This window comes from Rhinoderma darwinii, chromosome 9, assembly GCF_050947455.1.
Source record: "Rhinoderma darwinii isolate aRhiDar2 chromosome 9, aRhiDar2.hap1, whole genome shotgun sequence".
NCBI classification, from domain to species: Eukaryota; Metazoa; Chordata; class Amphibia; order Anura; family Rhinodermatidae; genus Rhinoderma; species Rhinoderma darwinii.
The window spans coordinates 37,905,013-37,926,241 of NC_134695.1; positions in this window are offsets into that span (position 1 = coordinate 37,905,013).

Genomic DNA, 21,229 nt, shown 5'->3' on the forward strand with positions numbered 1-21,229 from the left:
CGCAGCAGTTTGTGAGGTAAAATGGCGGATTAACCCCTTTTGGGCTGGAACTGCCGGGAAACAGTGATTTTAACCCCTTTTGGGGCTGAAATAGTCTCTTGCAGCTGCGGTTGCAGCTTTGTACGGTGGGGACCAGGGCTTTGGGACAAAGTCTCTCTGGTTTGGGGCCCACATGAGATTTAAACGTATCCTGTTCGTGACGCCAAAGTTTATATGCAGCAACCACGAGGAAGAGCTTCCCAGGAGGATGGGAGCAGTAGTGAAGTGCACGGTGTATGGCCTGAGGTATCTGTAGGAATCTCTACCTCTCCTCCCTCGCTCCTTCTCGGGCTGGCACAGTGACAGGGGGGCTGCACTATGGATGATGGTGGTGATAGTCTTTTCCCCCGTAGCAACTCCTGTGATGGTGGTAGTAGTATGTGTGCGCCTGGCAAGGTGGTATGTGGGGTGCCCTTGATGTTATGCAGTGCAGGGACCAGACGACACGGGATTTGAATAACTCACGTTTACTGAAGAACTTTATACAGTCTTCCAAAATGGAGGCACGTTATCTTCTGTCCACTTCAGCAATTGAGGGGAAGAAGGGACCAGTGGGTGACCAATGAGGGTTTCAATTGTCCAGCTATATCTAGAAATCATTCACTTTTCCAGCAGCGTGTGTAATAAATGAACTCACTTTTCTCAGTGATGAGGGTTGTAGTTGAGTGACTTGATAGACACTTCTTATATTAATTGTGGCGTGCGGCAGAACCGGTAACAGCGCCAGCAGGAGTTCTGAGGCCCAATATTATATAGACTTCTCCTCAGAAACAGACAGACAGCTTTTCAGCTAAATAATACTTGCTGTGGTGATGATAGAGATGATATGCTGGTTACAATCTCCTTACTGTTCCTCCTCTTGCATTGGGCTGCAGGTGCTGAGACCTGTTGCCAGTTGAAAGGATTGTATTAATCTGCTGTGTCAGAGCAGCTAGCAGACATGTCTGTCTCCTCACAGACACGACCCGACTCCTCTGTGTAGACTGTGAGACAGAGTCAGAGTGAGGCTCTAGGGCTGTAGCCAGGCTCCACCCCCTTTTCAAACAATGCTAGATGTACAATGCACCCTCTAGTGGCTCCCCACTGATACCTTCATCCTTCTCTTCAGCTGGTGAACAGCACACTGTGTGAAAAATAATAAAGACATGTAAAACACATACAATGCATGACATACAAATAACAGGGAACCAGAAGGGTATCTTCTGGGATGCTGCAATACTAGCGTTCTGCCCGGGACTCAGGCTCTGGGGAAGCCCCAGACATCGCGTATCCGTTCATGGACAGGGATTTCAGAGTACCGGAGCAGAGCTTGAGACCCCTGGCCTAGCAGATGCCTGTCCGTTTTAAACAGCCAATAATACACTGCAATACAAAAGTATTGCAGTGTATTATAAAAGCGATCAGATGATCGCATATTAAAGTCCCCTAGTGGGACTAGTAAAAAAGTTAAAAAAAAAGTTTAAAGTTAATTTAAAAAAAAAAATGAAAACCCCACTTTTTCCCCTTACAAAATGCTTTACTATTAAAAAAAACAAAATAAAGTAAAAAAGTTACACATATTGGGTATCGCCGCATCCATAATGACCCCAACTATAAAGCTATAAGGGTATGTGCACACGATGAGAGGCTTTTACGGCTGAAATGACAGACTGTTTTCAGGAGAAAACAGCTGCCTCGTTTCAGCCGTAAATCCTCCTCCTCGCATTTTGCGAGGCTTCTCTGACAGCCGTAAATTTTGAGCTGTGCTTCATTGAATTCAATGAAGAACGGCTCAAATTACGTCTGAAAGAAGTGACCTGCACTTCTTTTGACGAGGCTGTATTTTTACGCGTCGTCGTTTGACAGCTGTCAAAAGACGACGCGTAAATGACAGGTCGTCTGCACAGTACGTCGGCAAACCCATTCAAATGAATGGGCAGATGTTTGCCGACGTATTGTAGCCCTATTTTCAGGCGTAAATCGAGGCATAATACGCCTCGTTTACGCCTGAAAGTAGGTCGTGTGAACCCAGCCTTACAATATTTAACCCGCACGGTGTACGCTGTAAAAAATAAAATAGAAAACAATGAAAAAATTGCTGTTTTCTGTGAATCCTGCCTTAAAAAAAATGTGATTAAAAATTGATCAAAAAATCGCATCTACTCCAAAATGGTACCAATAAAAAAGTCGTCCCGCAAAAAAAAAGTGTTTACTGTGTAAAAGCAGTAAAACATACAAAATGTATACAAATTTGGTATCGTTGCAATCGTAACAACCCACTGAATAAAGTTATTGTGTTATTTATACCACACGGTAAACGGCGTAGATTTAGGACGCAAAGAAGTGTGGCAAAATTGGAAGCACTGTTGTTGTAATATAAGGTGTGTCTAAATATAAAATGCTACACACAAAACCCTTCTATAAACTTAAATAAAACAAGTTCATAGGAGAATTATGTATTTTGGGTGTAGTTGTCTTTTAAACCATTCAATTACATGCATACATAGTGTTTCGATTAGTAACCATTTGTAAACCAAAAACATCATGAAACAGTCCACTGTGGGATTCACAGAACTGTACACTTATAAATACAGCAGGACAATAAAAATGTGAAACATTATCTCTTAATTTGGTGCATTGAATTATTTCATGACACATTATTGACTCAACTGTTATAAGCAAATATTGCAAAATACCACATTGAATCATTAAGAAATGTGACTTCTATGTGTAGGGAGACCTGAGCTTAATCATTCCTATATCCGTTACAGACCAATTGTAATTGTTCTTTTTTAATCATCACTTGCATCATATTCTTACTGTTTAACATACAATATTCTATTTTGCTGTTCACTAGATACTTAAAATGACATCACAACTTTTTTTTTTTTAGAGGGCCAGATTACCAGATTGCATTATTTGCAGTCGTTGCAATAACCTTTTTGACATACTGTTTTTATTCCAAATTTAGAGCACGTTTCATGTTCAAAAAGGCAGGCAGAACGTTTTATTACCAAGGCTTGCTGCCTATGCTTCATTTGTAACGCTTTCAGCAGTGCTGCATATAACAGACTTCACTATATAGTCACAGCTTACAGTCAAAATGATCTTCAGATATGTCAGAGATACTTTGGCTAAGTCTGTGATCTCGGACCATCGCTGATATCCAGACTAAAAAGGGCTCTATAGAGCAGAGTTGGATAAAATCTAGTTGCCAGTTCAACATGGCTATAAAATCGGCTCCCTGCCCTAGTAGCATTTCGCAGCTGGGGTTCTTCGGTGGTAACAGACCATTCCTAATGATAAGTGGAGCACACATTGGCTGTCATGCAATGTCAGATCCTTGTACTCCTCCTGGGGGGCTACCGTGACTACTGGAAAAAAGGTCTCTGCTGTGACAGCTTGAGGAAGAAAGGGCTCTTCTGTGACAGCTTGAGGAAGAAAGGGCTGTGCTGTGACTACTGTTGGAAAGAGCGGGCGCTCTTACTCTAAAGTGATGTGCAAGGCCATGCTCATTGCATTTGATGGTCTGACCATGCAGCATACAGAGCAGGGGAGGACACTGACATGACTGCTCTGTGTAACAAGTTTTTGGCCCCCCTCTCTTCAATGCCAACAATATAAGTAATGTTATATTCTTTATATATAAAATATATAATATACACACATGTGCCACTCACAACACTGTGTAGATTCTGCACATGCGCCACCTGCATGCGGCACACGTTACCCATACACTGAACAGATGCCACATATATGCCTCCCACATGCTGGATACACACCGCAAATATTCACCACTGACAAGCTGTACCAATTCTACAATTGTACTACTCACGCGCTGGATGCATGCTGCACACACGCCATTAACACTGGACACATGCACACCCATGCCCTGGACCCACGCCGCACATGTGTCATCATTGACCAGGACACATGCATTACTTACACATAAGACACATGACCCACATTCACTACTGAAATATAGGACTCCTGACGCACATCCATTATTAGGACACCGATGTGCCATTCACTCGCCACTATGGAAAGAAGCCAAATACATAGGACAGACTGACCACTTGCACTACACATCAATCAATCACACTTACCAGGTCCCTTTTTTCCAATTGCTGAACCCAAACTTTATTAAGCCACACCCGCTCCAGATATTGCAGCTTTCTAAAAAAAAAATCAAGTCTCCGGTCCCTTGCTCGCATAGCTTCTGCTCAATAGTCTTACTGTGGCAGAAAGGTCCCTCTAAACCCCTTGGGGCCCCAGTGCAGTTGCACCTGCTGCACAGGAGGTATGTCCGGCGATGATGCAGAGAGAGGTCCGAGGAAGAGGAGACTGCAGGGGCTGAGTGACTAGACCTGCATCATGCAAAGACCTGTCAATGGATATAACCGGTCAAAGAGGATTTAACATATAACCAAGTAAAGACTTGGTGCACTGACCTATTATATGCTCGATATATCCCATAAATGAGGTCAATTAACACAGCATTGTTATGAAAAAATACTAAATATACTTTATTAGTGAACATATATTAGACAAAACAGATTTAAAAATGAAGCATACAATGCAACATTGTGGTGTCCTACAAGGCAGGAAACATATGGGCATACAAAGAGTATATATATGTAGGCTACAAAGAAGTGACATCAAATACATGCAGCAAAAGTAATGAGCAGATATGCCCGTGCATGAGATTGGATCTGGCTCAAGAAAAATATATGAAATAGTAATTCAAAAATAGTATGGACCTTTGTACAATGTAGAGAACCTCAAAAAGAGGATCGTGAATTGAAGAAAGAGAAGCCAGACCTATGTAATTGATGGTATAAACAGGGTTACTTACCCATGTTGTTACTCCTGCACCGTAGAGACACCAACCCACGCGCGTTTCGATGTTAGAATTACCATTGATTTCATTGGTAATTCTTTTGTATCAGTTAGTTTCCGTTTGTCTCCGTTCGCTAGTCTGCACAACTTTTTGTTTATGTTCAAAAAAACGGAGACAAAAGGAAAGCAACTGAAACAAAAGAATTACCATTGAAATCAATGGTAATTCTAACGGAACCATTGCTTTCCGTTTAATGTATCGATCCTCACCTCCTCTGACGGAAGAGAGGTAAACTGATGGTAACGCCAGTGTGAAAGAAGCCTAAGAGACTTGCTTTCTGACTCACTGCCGTTTACCTAACCTACTTTACAAATGGAGGAAAAGAAAAGAAGAGTTTTCCAGAGTGCTTCTTTAAGAAAAACATCTGTCAAGGTCTTACGAACAGTAAGCTGCATTTGTATTCGTGATTAAACTCGTGGAGTGTATAGCTGTAAGGGCTTGTCCACACGTAGCGGAATTGCTGCGTATTTTCCATCCGAAATTGAAGACTGAAAATACACAGCAGAATACAGTAGCAGCAAAGTGGGTGAGAATGAACAAATCTCATCCACACGCCACATAAAAATTTCCGAGCAGAAATTCACCTGGAGTGCGGATTTTTCGTACGACATGTCAATTCCTGCTGCGGAAAGTGGACTGAATTGCTGCGTTTTTCAGAGGAGATGTCACCACCTCCCAACATTGAGAAAAACGCAGCAAAATCTGCCCCATTTTCTGCAGTAAAGAACACAGGAAATGGTGGGGTATTTCCGTAGCGGAAATCCTGCTAGTTTCTGCAGCAATTCCGTTTCGTGTGGACAAGCCCTTATCGCGTCCGTGTCAAATCTACACGTTGATATATTTAGGTGTGTTCAGAACAAACAAGTCAGTCCCTCATCTTTACTTGGAGTCAGAATATTCTTCAGTCTGAATACCGGATAAGCTTGGCATTGTCTTAAGAAACCACAGATTTAAATCTATTATGTGAGCTGTCAGTGTGGGCCAATTGTATGTGCAGAATGAGCAGGGTTTATTGCATAAACACAGGATCATTTTGGCAATGAACAACAGAACTTGCTACTTCAAAATATAGGATCAGATTTACTAATGTGATTGCGTCTAGACCTTGTCATAAAATGTGCCAATTTGTGGCGCATAATGTCACATCAAGACAGCATATACTTACACCAAGCGGTCAGAAGATGATCCAAATTTATTGAAGTGGTGCAAGCTGTATACAAGACTGTGAGAACATCGATGTACGTCTATTAGACTTGCATAGGGTGTCTGACATCCCGTTCACACAGCATATGCCGGAGGATTGAGAGAGTCCGAGCGTGGGTCACGTGAAATAACATTTATAATAAAGTCACCTGTAGGAGACTTACTCACACTAGTTTTTACCCAAACTACAAACTTTACAAACGGAGGGAAAGTAGAAAGTTTTCCCCACTACTTTAGCAAATACTTTTTGTCATGCACATGAGGAAGAATGCAAATTCTTAAATACATACAGTGTAACAACTTCATTCATATTAAATGCTCACATACCAATAATTTCAGGGAACCATCATTATTAATATGGTCAAGATTAAAGTTGGACATACATGTTTCAATTTGCCTCCAATCAAACCAGCATTCTGATGTGTTGTTTTTTTTTATGGCTGATGGAACAAATTTCTACTAGTTGGAAACTAATTTTTATTAACACAAGGATAATCTCTAACAACAGTCTTTCACATTTGGATTGTTAAGTTTTTATGTTTAGTCAATGGCTAGCTAGGCTATGTTCACATCACATTTTTTGCCTACGTTCATTTATACATCGGGAAAAACTACTTTGTAAATGTTAAGCGTAAGCGCTTACGTAGGGACCCGTTTTCACAGATCTTTCATAGACTGGAGTCTATTGAGGGATCCGTAAAAACGGACAAAAATAGAAGATGTCCTATTTTTTCATGGGCCGTTCACATGGTCCGCTGAAGCAATGCCTGAGTGAATAGCTCCATAGAAATTATTATTACTATTTTAATATTTGTCTGAATAAAGCTTCACATGGGTATCGGTCACCCATAGGCTATAATGGTAACGGATACATCATGAAAACTGGCCATGAAAGTTCAAACTGATACTATTATAGCCTATGGTTGATGAATTCCACATTGTAACCCTGAGGATGCCATCTCGGCTAAATATGTCAGGGGGGGGGGGGGGAGTTTAATGTTTTTAACATTCCATCAGCTCAGAATCAATTCTGAGATAGCACTCTGCAGACCCTTCCCTCTAGTATAGACAGTGTGTTAATTCTACTGCTGTTAGCAGAGACTGACCATTACTTCTATATGAGTGATAACTTTTCTGGGCTCGTGGGTTGTTTTTAGAATATAGGCTACTTAATAAAGCTTACTTTTACTATTAGGCCTCATGCACACTTCCGACACCTTTTTCACGGCCGCTTTTGACGCGTCCGTGAACCCGTTTTAGCAGCCGTGTGGTTTCAGTGTGCACTCCCGTGTGCACTCCGTGTTTCCGTGCACCGAGCATGGTACTGTCCATGGTGACATTACCATGCTCGGCGCGCGGAAATAATGTAATAAAAAAAAAACAAATTCATACTTACATTCCTCCTGTCCGGCCTCCAGCGATGACGTTCAATCCATGTCGCCTCGGCAGCCAATCACAGGCTGCCGCGGCCTCGGCAGCCGACAATAGGCTGCCGCACCCTCGGCAGCCGATCACAGGCTGCCGTGGCCTCGGCAGCCAATCACAGGCTGCCGCGTCACAAAAGAAGGTCGGACTGGAGGAAGAAGAGGGACTCGTCACCAAGACAATGACCGGGTACGTATGAAAGGCTTTTTATTTTATTTTTAATCAGCAGCCTCTTTTCTCTATCAGTTATTGATAGAGACAAGTGGCTGCCGATTAGTGTAATATTTTTGTCATGTTTTTCTGCCCGCCCGGCGGTTGCTAGGCAACGGCTCCGTCACACACGGACGGCACACGGATGCTTTCCGTGTGCCTTCAGTTTTTTTGACGGCCCCATTGACTTGCATGGGCCTCACGGTCACGGAATCCCGGACCAAAGTAGGACATGCTCTACTTTGGAACGGAAAGGAGCAACGGACCGTCAAAAAAACTGAGGTGTGCATGGCCCCATTGAAATGAATGGGTTCAGGGTGCTATCAGTGACAAATACGGATAGCACCCTGAAGAAAAAAACGGAAGTGTGCATGAGGCCTTAGGAATTATGTGAATAGAACCATTCAATACCTCCTGTTGGTAGTGTGGAAAATAGGGTTAGCTGCCTTTATAGGCAAATTGTGTTTCGTCATAAAATTTACCTGCCACCTACTAGGGCAAATATTTTTTTGGTTCCTTATGTTTTGTTTATTTCATTAGGGGATGCCACTATTCGGCACCTGTTTAATGCATCCATCATCCATAGACTATAATGGCATCTGTTTAACGAATAAGTTATGAAAAGCTATTGGAAAGCCCATAACGGATACCTTTAAAGGATGCCTGGGACGGATACCGTACATTGTCACTGGACGCCCATTGGTTACCATGTTTAAAAAAGTACACAATTAGCGTATGCGTCTTTTTTACTGGACTCGGCGGGATGGAATAGCGTTTTTCAGTATGCTCATGTATACCGGCCAGATAGAGGCCAAAAGGACAATCTTTTGGCCTTCATCTGACAATGGAGCCCTATAAAAACACACTTTGTGCGTACATCGGAAGCTTTCTCGTCGAACATGCTAAACGTATGGCCAAAACGTGACCTGAGCTGGTACTTACCTGTAGGAGCCATTGATTGATCTGGGTAGAAGGTTCACACTTTGCAGTATTGATGCCATTCATTTCTGTTCCCATTTTTGTTAAAGATTGGAGCCTACATGGAGGCGAAGTATAATCTAAGCTATACGAGTCTACTCTTTTTTTTGGATACATTACTATTTTTGTTGACCAAAAAATGCATGCAAAGTGGGAACTGGGCTGTAAAAGGACTGAATGGCTGGACCATATCCTGTCAGGCCTCCTATGCATAGCCATTATTATTTTTATTTGGTGAAATAGTTCTAGTAATGTTATGTGGGGTTATATGCAGAACTGAATGTATGATGCAGCAGGAAAGAAATACGTATGTGTGTGTTTTTTTACATTTTTATTTATTGTGGGTCTTTTTCCTATTGAAGTCAGTAGTGGGAAAACTCCAATAAAATATCACACCTAGAATATTCTGTGATATAAAAATAAATTCTGCATGCTCTGAAATCACTTAAAGTGGTTCTTCCAGACTTATTTTAGGCAATGAATGTTTAATTGTTGGGGGTCTAATCTCCAGGTCTCTTAATAAGAGGATCAGTGAAGGACCCCGGCTGTCAGATCCTCTCTGATCAACCCATAATGGCATATCCTTGCAATATACCATAATTTCCCATGCACAGGAACGTGTTTTTGCGTCCGCAATTCCCCCGCAAATCCACGGGAGAATTGCGGACCCATTCATTTCTATGGGCCCATACACACTATCCGTGTTTTCACGGGTCTCCGCATGTCCGCAAATCCGTGCCGCAGAAACTCAGGACATGTCTTATTACGGCCCGCAAATTCGATGCGGACATGCCCATAGAAGTCAATGGGCCCGTGGAAAATGAGGGTACACCTCTGTGTGTCAACCGCAGTTTGCGTATTTGCGGAAGTGTTGCCAGGCGACGACCGGGAATGAGTTCTGTCGTCATCCTGTTTTACCTAGGCTTTTTTTTTTTATCCGCATTTTGCGGATTACATACGGATGAACTGCGGAGGACATTTCACGGAACACGGTCCTGGAATTTGCGGACCAGAAAAACACTACGGTCGTGTGCATGAGGCCTTAAGGAGAAAGTCAACTTTTGCATCCACTTTTCTATTGCTCCAGTACATCTACAATAAAAAATAAAGCGCCATTTTTGCAAATATGCATACAACTTCTATCCAGATTTGTGTCTCCATGGTTAAAGACTACAACCAAAAACTATAAGGCATCATTTACACGAGCGTAATATACGCGCGTGCGACGCGCGTGCTTTTCACGGGTGTCGTACGCACCTATATTAGGCTATGGGGCAGTGCAGACAGTCCCTGAGTTTTGTGCAGTGTGAGTCCGCTGCGTAAAACTCACGACATGTTCTATATTTCTGCGCTTTTTTGCGCATCACGCACCCATTGAAGTGCGAACTGCGTGGTTCGCGCAACAGCTGTCAAACTCTGAATGTAAACAGAAAAGCACCACGTGCTGTTATGTTTACACACAATCAAACGGAGTGTCATAATGATGCCGGCTGCGCGAAAATCACGCAGCCGCGCATCATACACTGATGACACACGGAGCTGTTAAGTGTGTTTTGCGCATGCAAAACGGCGCGTTTTTTTGCGTGCGCAAAACGCCGCGTTTTTTTGCGTGCGTAAAACGCACACGCTCGTGTAAATCAGGCCTAATACTCCCAGTGGTGTAACGATTGGGGTTGCAGCAGGTGCGACCACAATAGAGTCTGTCGGGAAAGGGGTTCTGCCCAGGATACTGGACAAGCCGCTGCTTTCAACTTAATCTGTATCTTTTGGGATGTAAATCCAGTTAAATATGCCCCCCCTCCCGGCTCTCCAAATCTAACGTTTAGCAATATAAAACCAAACAACCCTTTTTCCCCAATGAAAATAATTTATTATGAAAATAAAAAAGGGGTAAGAAATACACATAATTGACATCGCTGCGTTAACCCGCATGGTGAAAACCATAAAAAAAGGAAGTTAAAAACTGCCAAAATTCAAATTTTTTTTTTATATCTTGAATCCCCCCAAAAACAGAAAGAAAAGTGATCAAAAAATGGTGTGTACCCCAAAATGGTACCAATAATTAAAACGTCAACTCATCCAGCACAAAAGCTCTCACAGGTCTGTTGATGGAAAAATAAATTTGTGGCTTTCATAAAGTGGAGTAACCTATTTGACCTTATTGATGATATGTACTTTACGTGCAATAATAACAACGTTTATGCTACAATTAAAATTGGACGCGTACAAATTCTGGATCGGCCATTTCCTCTTGTGGGTTCATGGGACCCAGTCCGTATAACAATACAGTGAGTCTTTGGACACACGTGAAGTAACCACTAGTTGCCATAGTATTTTTTTTTCCAGCATTCTGGTTGTCATGAGGTTATTTCTTGTAGCGTTGGTAACACAATACATAAAAATGTAAACAAGAAATAAAATTGTTTTTAAATGCAGCACGACGTGTCAGGAGAGCAGCCATGTTTATGTATCAGATTTACAAGCAGATGATGGGAAGTGCAGAATGTCTGAACTTGTTTGCTTTAAAACAATAAAATGACATTTAGAAGCCCAGCAGATGAAAACTCGAGAGCTGCCGTTTATGTGGCAAAAGTCACTGGGCCTCAATTATGAAAACTAGTGCAGACAAGGGGGCGGCGGCGTAGTCCATATCAATCAATCAATCAGGACATTTAGTTTTTATTTTTTGTCTGCTCTTATATTTATAAATGAGGTCCAGTGTGGCATTTATACAAGAATGAAATATGTACATACACACACATTATTTAGCCATATGTCATCCAACCCTTGTATATGCAATAAATAGTTATAAGTACATATGTTCCAACCGTCCCGAATTCAGTGGGACAGTCCCAGTTTCCAGGCGGTATCCCGGGCAGAAGATGGTATGTCCAGTCTTCCACTGTATCTGCATCCTATGTGTGGGCATTATACTCTATGGGGGCATTATGCTGTATGGGGACAGCTATGGGGTTTTATACTGTAAGGGGGCATCTGTGTGGGCTCTATACTGTATTGGTGCATTAATGGGGCATTATTGAGTGGGGGCAGCTATTTGACATTATACTGTGTGGGAGGCACTATGGGGTATTATACTGTTGGGGACAACTATGGTGGCATTATACTGTGTGGGGGTTCTATGGGGGCATTATACTGTGGGAGCATGATACTGTGTGGGCTGAACTGGGTGTGCATGGGTGGAGATTGGGTGGGGTTAGAGGTGTGGCTTAAAAGGAAAAGATTTACAGCATTGATTGTCCCTCTTTGCGATACTTGAAAGTTGGGAGATATGATTATAGACAAAACAATACACATACGTACCCCACTTGTAACGATGCATTAACCCCAGATGCTATATTATGCACTACTGCTTTGACTCACAAAGGGCCTCATGTACACAGACATTATTTTGACTGTGTTTTGTACGGAACTATAATGGGGCCTCTACTGTAACTCCCATATGCCTCCGATTTTCATAAGGACGCACACAGTAAAATTGTGGCATGCACCATCGGATGCTGTTTCTCTACTAGAAACATTGACTATGGCACCTGATGAAACATTGTGCACATAGTATTGAGCCGTGCTGGATGCTGCCATACAGTCTCCAAACCATGTGCATGTGGCCGAAGTATTACATGTTGGTGTAGCACAACGGTTCCCAAAGTCCGAGACATCACTGTGTAACCCCAACCCGTTCCCCATTCAGGCAGCACATCAACAGACCGTGTGTCGTCAATTGGCCACTGTGGTCAGGTGATTTAGAGTTCTATATCAGCAGCATTTGTATCTCTTAATTTTACTTCTTCAACTTACAGAACTCCAGACTTGTATTTGTGCAAATAATTTATTGTATCATTACGCGTTACAGCATCAGACTAATGCCTTCATCAAGCAAAGAAATATTATGTTATATGATATTTTTTTAATGTTTCGTTCAGGCAGGTGAACGATCAAGTGGGGATGACATATTGTAACCCTGGACTAATGCCCAAACCATTTGTATAGGCCACCCCAAAATACACCTTATGCCCTTCATCAGATACTCATACCACTTCATCAGACACAAAATTCAGAACCCAGAATTCATTTAGACCTCAGATATCAGACGGCACCAAGATTAATTCAGATCCCAAACATCAGACTCCAAAAGACAGCAGCACAGGCTGAAGGAGTAGAAGTGGACACATGGTGCTGCAGGGTGGGTAGGAAGTGACACTGGCAGCCAGCTGGGAAACAGACTTCTTTCCCCTCTCTCTTTGATGACATTGCAGCCTTGTTTGCACTGTGCATGTTGCTGAACTGAAATCCAGCCGCCATTACCTGGAATCGGTTTAGGGAACCCACTTTGAAAAGCATTTATGTAGCACATTAACCCCATCTCACCCTGCAATGTACTATTACGTTGCGGCGGTAAGGTAGTTAACGTGACCGCTGTGATATATAGATAGTACTAGAAAGAAGTCTGTCACAGCTCATCGCCCAGGGACTAATCGCTGTGGTCCTGTCCCAGTGATTGCTGGGATTGGCCAGTCAGTTCTGATTGACCAATCCCAGCTCTCTGTGAAGTCAGCCGTCGTGTTTCCCATGAGCACCCTATTTGATTGTCTCTGTGGGGTTGTGTGAGTCGTTCAGAGCAGTTGCTTGTTTCAGAGATCCACGTGGAAGACTCTCTTTTTGGGGAATTTTTTATTTTATTTTTGTCTGATCTTGCTTGTTGCCCCCTCTTACACTCCAACCACTCCCTTGGCATCCCACAGTGATGCAGTGGATGAGCAGTGACTCCCATAGCACTGATCCGTGATCAGTCTTCAGGACCAATTTATATATATATATATATATATAATCCCAAAAAAATGAAGAGGCACACTCCAAGGAAATTGGTGAAAAAAAGTGGCGTGTTTATTCACCCCAGGCAGGCAACGTTATATATAAAACATAAATAATAAAAAGCTGCAGCATAGTTAGGCTACGTGTCGGGAAAGTTTGTGCTAAATATCATAGTTAGGTTTAGCATCCGTGAAATTACTGTCAGGTCAGAGGCGTAGCTAGGTTCCCCAGCACCCGGGGCAAAGATTCAGTTTGGCGCCCCCCCCCCAACCTCTGTCCCGACATCTCCTTCCCCCTCGCCGTGTTTGTTTTCTCTACCAATCGACGTGTCATTTCTTTTTATGTAACGCGAGCATAAAAATATTTGTACATTTCACAAGCAATATGGTTCTATACACAACACCAGAACCAAGCTCAGTGCATATATACAGCCCCAGAAGCAAGCTCACTACATATATACAGCACCAGCACAAATACAGCTCAATTTAGTGCAACCCCTGCCGTATAGGTGTGTACGGCGTAAAACTACAGCTCCCAGCATGGCCCGAACAATGGTGAGGATATGCTGGGAGATGCTGTTTCACAAAAAAAAAATCCTATCATAATCATCTTGCTGCAGATCATACAGTGACTACAATGCAGAATAAACATTTACATTAAGTGACTCACCTGTGACGTCTCAGATTCTAGTTCTTTTTCTCCATCTGGTCCAGACCTCTATGATGACTTCTCCCGGTCACAGCCCATTTCTGCAGTTTGCAGCTCACTTGTCTTCAGCTTCTCACTTTTCCAACATTTCTGCACCTATAAATAAATATAAAGTTATCATTATACCACACACTACGCCCCTAAATATAATAGTGACATACACTGCACCTCTAATTATAATAGCACCATACACCGTGTCCCACACACACACTGTGCCCCCTGTAGATAGTGCCTGCCATAGAGCCCCCTGTAGATAGTGCCCCCATATAGACCACCCCTGTATATAGTGTCCCACAAATAACTCACTCCCCTATAGTGCTCTACAGATAGCCCACCCCTGTATATAGCCCCCTGTAGATATAGCCCACCCCTGTATATAGAGCTCTACAGATAGCCCAACCATGTATGTAGCCCCCCTGTAGATATAGCCCACCCCTGTATATAGTGCTCCACATATAGTCCACCCCTGTATATAGTGCTCCACTAGATAGGCCACCCCTGTATATAGTGCTCCACAGATAGCCCACCCCTGTATATACTATATACAAGGGTGGGCTATCTGTGGAGCACTATATACAGGGGTGGACTATATGTACAAGGGGGCTATATACAGGGGTGGGCTTTCTGTGGAGCACTATAGGGGGAGCTATTTGTGGGATACTATATACAAGGGTGGGCTATATCTACAGGGGGACTATATACATGGGTGGGCTATATCTACAGGGGGACTATATCTACAGGGGGACCATATCTACAGGGGGACCATATCTACAGGGGTGGACTATATCTACAGGGGGACCATATCTACAGGGCTGGGCTATACACAGGGCTGCTATATCTACAGGGGTGGGCTATACACAGGGGGGCTATATCTACAGGGGTGGGCTATACACAGGGGGCTATATCTACAGAGGGGGGCTATATACAGGGGGAATATATCTACAGGGCTGGGCTATATACTGGGCAACTATATCTACAGGGGGGGCTATAAACTGGGGTGGGCTATCTATGGAGCACCATATACAGGGGTGGGCTATATCTACAGGGGGCTATATACTATATAGCCCCCCCCCCCTGTAGCTATAGCCCACCCCTGTATATGGTGCTCTATAGACAGCCCACTCCAGTATATAGCCCCCCTGTAGATATAGTCGCCCAGTATATAGCCCAGCCCTGTAGATATAGCCCCCCTGTAGATATATTCCCCCTGTATATAGCCCACCCCTGTATATAGCCCACCCCTGTATATAGCCCCCCCTCTGTAGATATAGCCCCCCTGTAGATATAGCCCCCTCTCTGTAGATATAGCGCCCCTCTGTAGATATAGCCCCCCTGTAGATATATTCCCCCTGTAGATATAGTTCCCCTGTAGATATAGTTCCCCTGTAGATAGACACCCCCCGTAGACAAAGTCCCCCCTCCCCCCGCAGATACAGCCGCACACTTCTATTACATTTTTTAAAAAAAACATTCAAACTCACCTTATTCCCGCTCCCACGCCGTCCGGCAGCCATGGAGACCTGCTCTCTTCTGCGCAGGTCTCCAGGGGGTTGATCGCAGCGTCTATGAAAGGCGCTGATTGGCTGGGCAGGATGACTTTCCCTGCCAGTCAGTCAGCGCCTTTCATCGACGGAAGCGTCACTGGTACAAAAGGTACCAGTCGCTTCATTCGTGGAGAGGCGCTGAATGGCCGGGCACGGAACGTGCCCGGTCATTCATTGCTTCTAATTGTACCTGTGTCCTTGCGACACAGGTACAATTATAGTGCAGGAGGAGGGGGCGCTGGCGCCCCCCTCTGAACTGCGCCCGGGGCATGTGCCCCGCCTGCCCCCCCCTAGCTACGCCCCTGGTCAGGTAGTTAGGGAACTGCTTAAAGGGAACCTGTTGCCAGCATTTCACCTATTAAACTAGCAATACCTGGTGGAATAGGGTGAAAAATCATTTTTATGTAACCTATAATTGTCTTCTATGTCGGCTATGTACCTTTTAGTATTCAGTTTTTTCGTGTTCCTGCACTGTATGCTAATGAGCATGAGTCTGATCTTCGTTTTGAAAAGAGTCACATCTTCATTCCTCAAGCCTTTCCGAGTTAATCCAGCCTCCAGTAGTAGAAACAAAGGGATTTGGATCCAGCGTGGGTTTGTTGGATAAAATGGAACAAGGTTCCAAGTTTAATGAAAAAATTTTTTTGTTCGGTTAAAAATGAAGAGAGACACCAGGAAACACAAAGGGAATTGTGAAAAAATGTGCAATCCTGGTAGTGTAGGAGAAGATATCCGTATTGGAGTGAAGCCTACGCGTTTCAAACGCTACACGCGTCCTTAGTCATGGCTGATTCACAATTCCCTTTGTGTTTCCTGGTGTCTCTCTTCATTTTTAACCGAACAAAAAAATTTTGTTTACTTATCGTGTGCCGACACGAGGATCCGTGCCGGATGACTTACATCTGCTATATAAGGTGAGCTGGAGGTCTCTATTTTCTATTTTTGCTTAATCCAGCCTCGTTACTTTTGATTGACCGATCCTCCCCTCCCCCTAGCACACACGAAATCCCGCACTTGCGCATCAATGTCCTGGTGGTGCGCACAACGGGACATCATAGCGGCGTATGCGCGGAACTAGATTTGAGGCTTGGACGAAGCAGGGAAGTGTGTTGGACCATACATGACAGGCGCATGCACGCTAGCTCAGACGAGATTTGGGCATTCTGGGCGGACCAGTTTTCGGCGGTGGCCGGGCATGAGAAGCAGAATGAACGAGACTGTCGGATTATTACCATAAAAGGCGCAAAATGTTGCAGACCGTTATTTACGGTTGGAGGAGGAGTTTAGGAGAGGGGATAACGGCAATGAACTTTTGACAGCAGCGACCAGCGAGGGGGTTAGTAGAATTCAATAGTTGAAATGCTGGTGACCAGTTCCCTTTAACCCGTTAGTGACCAGCCCATAGTGTTTCTACGTCGGTCACTAACGGGCCTTATTCCGATGCCATAGACTTTTTACATCGGAATAAGTAAACAGAGAGCTGGGGGCGTCCCTGCTCTAATGTGTGAGATCGATATTAGTATCGATCTCACCCGTTTAACCCCTCAGATGCGGTGCTCAATAGCGTGCACCGCATCTGAGTGGTTTTGGAGAGAGGGAGGGAGCTCACTCTCATCCCACTGACACCTGGGGATAAAATCTAATAAAGGCCCCCAGGTCTGCCTGTAGCGAATGCCTGCTTGGTCATGCCGGAGGCATGTCCTAGCAGATGCCTGTACGTTTTAAACAGACAGGCAGTAATACACTGCAATACAAAAGTATTGCAGTGTATTATAATAGCGATCGGAGAATCGCATATTAAAGTCCCCTAGTGGGACTAGTAAAAAAGTAAAAAAAAAGTTTAATACAGTTAATGAAAAAAAAAGTGAAAAAAAAATGAAAAACCCACATTTCCCCTTGCAAACTGCTTTACTATTAAAAAACCAAAATAAAGTAAAAAAGTTACGCATGTTTGGTATCGCCGTGTCCGTAACGACCCCGACTATAAATCTATTACATTATTTAACCCGCACGGTGACTTAAAAAAAATTTGTTATTTATACCACACGGTAAACGGCGTAGATTTAGGACGCGAAAAAGAGTGGCAAAGTTTCAGTGTTTTTTCTATCCCCCCCAAATAAAAGTTACTAAAAGTTAATCAATAAATAATATGTACCTCAAAATGGTGCTATTAAAAAATACAACTTGTAACGCAAAAAACAAGACCTTACACAGCTATGTCGACGCAAAAATAAAAAAGTTATAGCTCTTGGAATGCGACGATGGAAAAACGTAAAAAATGGCTTGGTCATTAAGGTTTAAAATAGGCCGGTCATTAAGGGGTTAAAAAAATAATTTGAAGAATTTTGATTATACATTTGTATAAAACTTATATATATACTAGTCTTTCTCAATGAATTAGAATATCCTCAAAAAGTTAATTTATTTCAGTAATTCAATTCATAAAGTGAAACTCATATTATATAGATTCATTACACACAGAGTGATCTATGTCCAGCATTTTTTCTTCTAATGTTGGAGATTATGGTAACAGTTAATGAAAACCCAATTGTCCAGTGTCTGCCCACAATGTGGTGCGGTTTTACGGATGGAATGTGCCGCGGGTTCCATGTAGCATACTGTACCGTGTATCCGACCTGTGGGAACCCTGCCTTAGAAATATTGGGTTTTGTTTCTCTATTAGCACCCGCTGTGTTACAAAAGAATAAAATAAAATAAAACAAACATTTTTTTACCTTCTCTTTGCTTTAAGGGTATGTTCACACACCCTATTTACGGACGTAATTCGGGTGTTTTAACCTAGAATTACGTCCGAAAATACGACACAAAAGCGTCGGCACACATCTGCCCATTCATTTGAATGGGCTTTACGATGTTCTGTGCAGACGGTAATTTTTTTACGCGCCGCTGTCAAAAGACGGCACGTAAAAAAGACGCCCGCGTCAAAGAAGTGCCTGTCACTTCTTGAGACGTAAATGGAGCCGTTTTCCATTGACACCATGGAAAAACAGCTCCAATTACGTCCGTAATGGACGCAGCGAAAGACGCCTGCACATGCCATTACGTCTGAAATTGCGGAGCTGTTTTCTCCTGAAAATAGCTCCGTGATTTCAGTCGTAACGGAGGCTGCCGTGTGAACATACCCTAAATCCTGTGAAACACCTAAATGATTAACAAATTTACTGAATTCTGTTTTGAGGGGTGTGGTTTTTAAAATGGGTTAATTTATGTGGTGTTTCTAATTTATAGGCACTTCCAAACCACTTCAGAGCTGAATTTGTGCTAAAAATTATGTTTTGGAAATTTGAAAAATTGCTACTAAACTAAGATAAGCGTTAGGATATGTTCACACAGGTTGGATAGGCTGCATAAAAGTACACAGGGTAATCGACCTAGAATCTGCTGAGAATTTTGGCCGAAAAACCGCACCAAATTGCGGTGCAGATGTTTGGCCGGAATTGCCGCTGCGGAGATAAGAGCAGGAAGCAAAAGCCAATACTTACCTACACTGGCTTTGCTATAGCGACGTGTCCCTTTGGTCTCCGTGCAGCCCGGCCTCCTGTGATGGAGCAGGTTTAAAAACGCACTGCAGGTCAATTTATAAGTGTTTGCTCAGCTGATTTTTTTTCCGCAGCATGTGGATGAAATTTCATCCAGTTTGCTACTACTGTAACACGCTGCGAATTTTCCGCAATTAAATCTGTTGTGGAAAATCCGCTGTTAATCCGCTCAGTGTGAACAAACCCTTAGAGCTTCCTAAAAAAAATGTCTACATAATGAAATCATGGTAAATGTTATTTATTTTGTCCTTTTGGTATTATTATTTTTATAAACAGAGAAATTCAAATTTTAAAGCCGTCAAATTTTACCAAATATTTGGAATGTTAAATACTTTTGTGTCAAAAAAGACAAAAGTATAGCAGGTATGTTACCTTTATTGGCTAACCATAACAATTATAAATGCAAGCTTTCAGAGCACAAAGGCCCCTTCTTCAGGAAAGTTTACAAATGAATGACTTAGAAAAAATTTGGTACATTTTTGAGTTTTCTTCATAGTTAAACACAAAGTCTCAACTAAAATTTCTCACCAAAGTACAATGTGTCACAAAATAATAATTTCAGAATCACTTGGATGATTAAAAGCATTGCAAATCTATTCCCACGTAAAATGACACCTGCCAGATTTAAAAATTGGGGCTACGTCCTCAATGCCAAAACTGGCTGCGTTCTTAATGGGTTAAACCGTGCCAGAGCCTCACTGTATAATTAAGAATAGAACCGACTCCATTATGCAAATGTATCTGATTCCATATTTTCTCATTTCACTTCCTTGGTTGCACCACATATGTCAAGTTCTGTTATATAGTGTTATTTGAGTATTTACTTCGCCATCAGCAGACACAAAATTGACTCAGTAACACTATATTATACTCGCTCCAATAAAAAACGCAATTTCCTTGTTCCCAGACAGACCTGCTGTGAACGCTTACAACGCTAAATATTGCTCATATTATGGAAGAACAGGTGAGCTGATCTACTTGTATATAGACAGGCTATTATATTAAAACATTATAGAGAGGAGTCTTGTACAGGACTGGTGAGGTCAGCATATTTATAAGAATATACAGATCTCACCATTTTTAGACAATGTGGTTGTGAAAGAGGATGGATGTTTCGAGCTTTGCACACAGCTTGTTTTGACATTGTGTAAAACTGGGTGTGCAGAGGAAGTTCTGCAAATCACAAGAGATGAAACTGATAGCGTTTATTTGGCGGGCCTTAACGGGACCTTAGAGCTAGCTTGGCGTGGTTATTTCTTTGAGACGATTTATGTGTATGGGACTGCAGACTAGAATATAAAGGGCATGTATATATATTCTAGGCAATAACGGTCCTGTGTGTAGATTATATTTGAGTGACTCGGTTCTAGTCATCTGTCAGGTGAGTAGTGAAATTTTGTTATTCTTGCTGTATTTAATATTAATTTATAGTGGTGATATGATCATAACTGAGTAAGGCTGAGATTCATCAGGGGATTTTTATTGTGTTTTTACTGTAGTTTTAAAGCGATTTTCATCTGCTTGTTGTTTGTTGTAAAAACCGCATGCATTTTACCGCAAATTGCCACAGTTTTGCGATGCAATTTTTGACTCCGCGGTCATTATGTGAAGCACATGGTTTCAATGTGCTTCACCTGAAATAAACGCACAGGCAAAAACTGCCGCGATTTGCGGTAAAACGCAGGGTTTTATGAGGGTTTTACAGCAATTAAGAAGCACATGAAATCGCTTCAAATCTGCGGTAAAAACAAAACACGATCAAAATGTCCTGCGGGATCTCAGCCTAAGGTCATTGCGCACATTATGTACATATCAACACTGCATTGATCAATTCATCTATTTCTGGAATACTG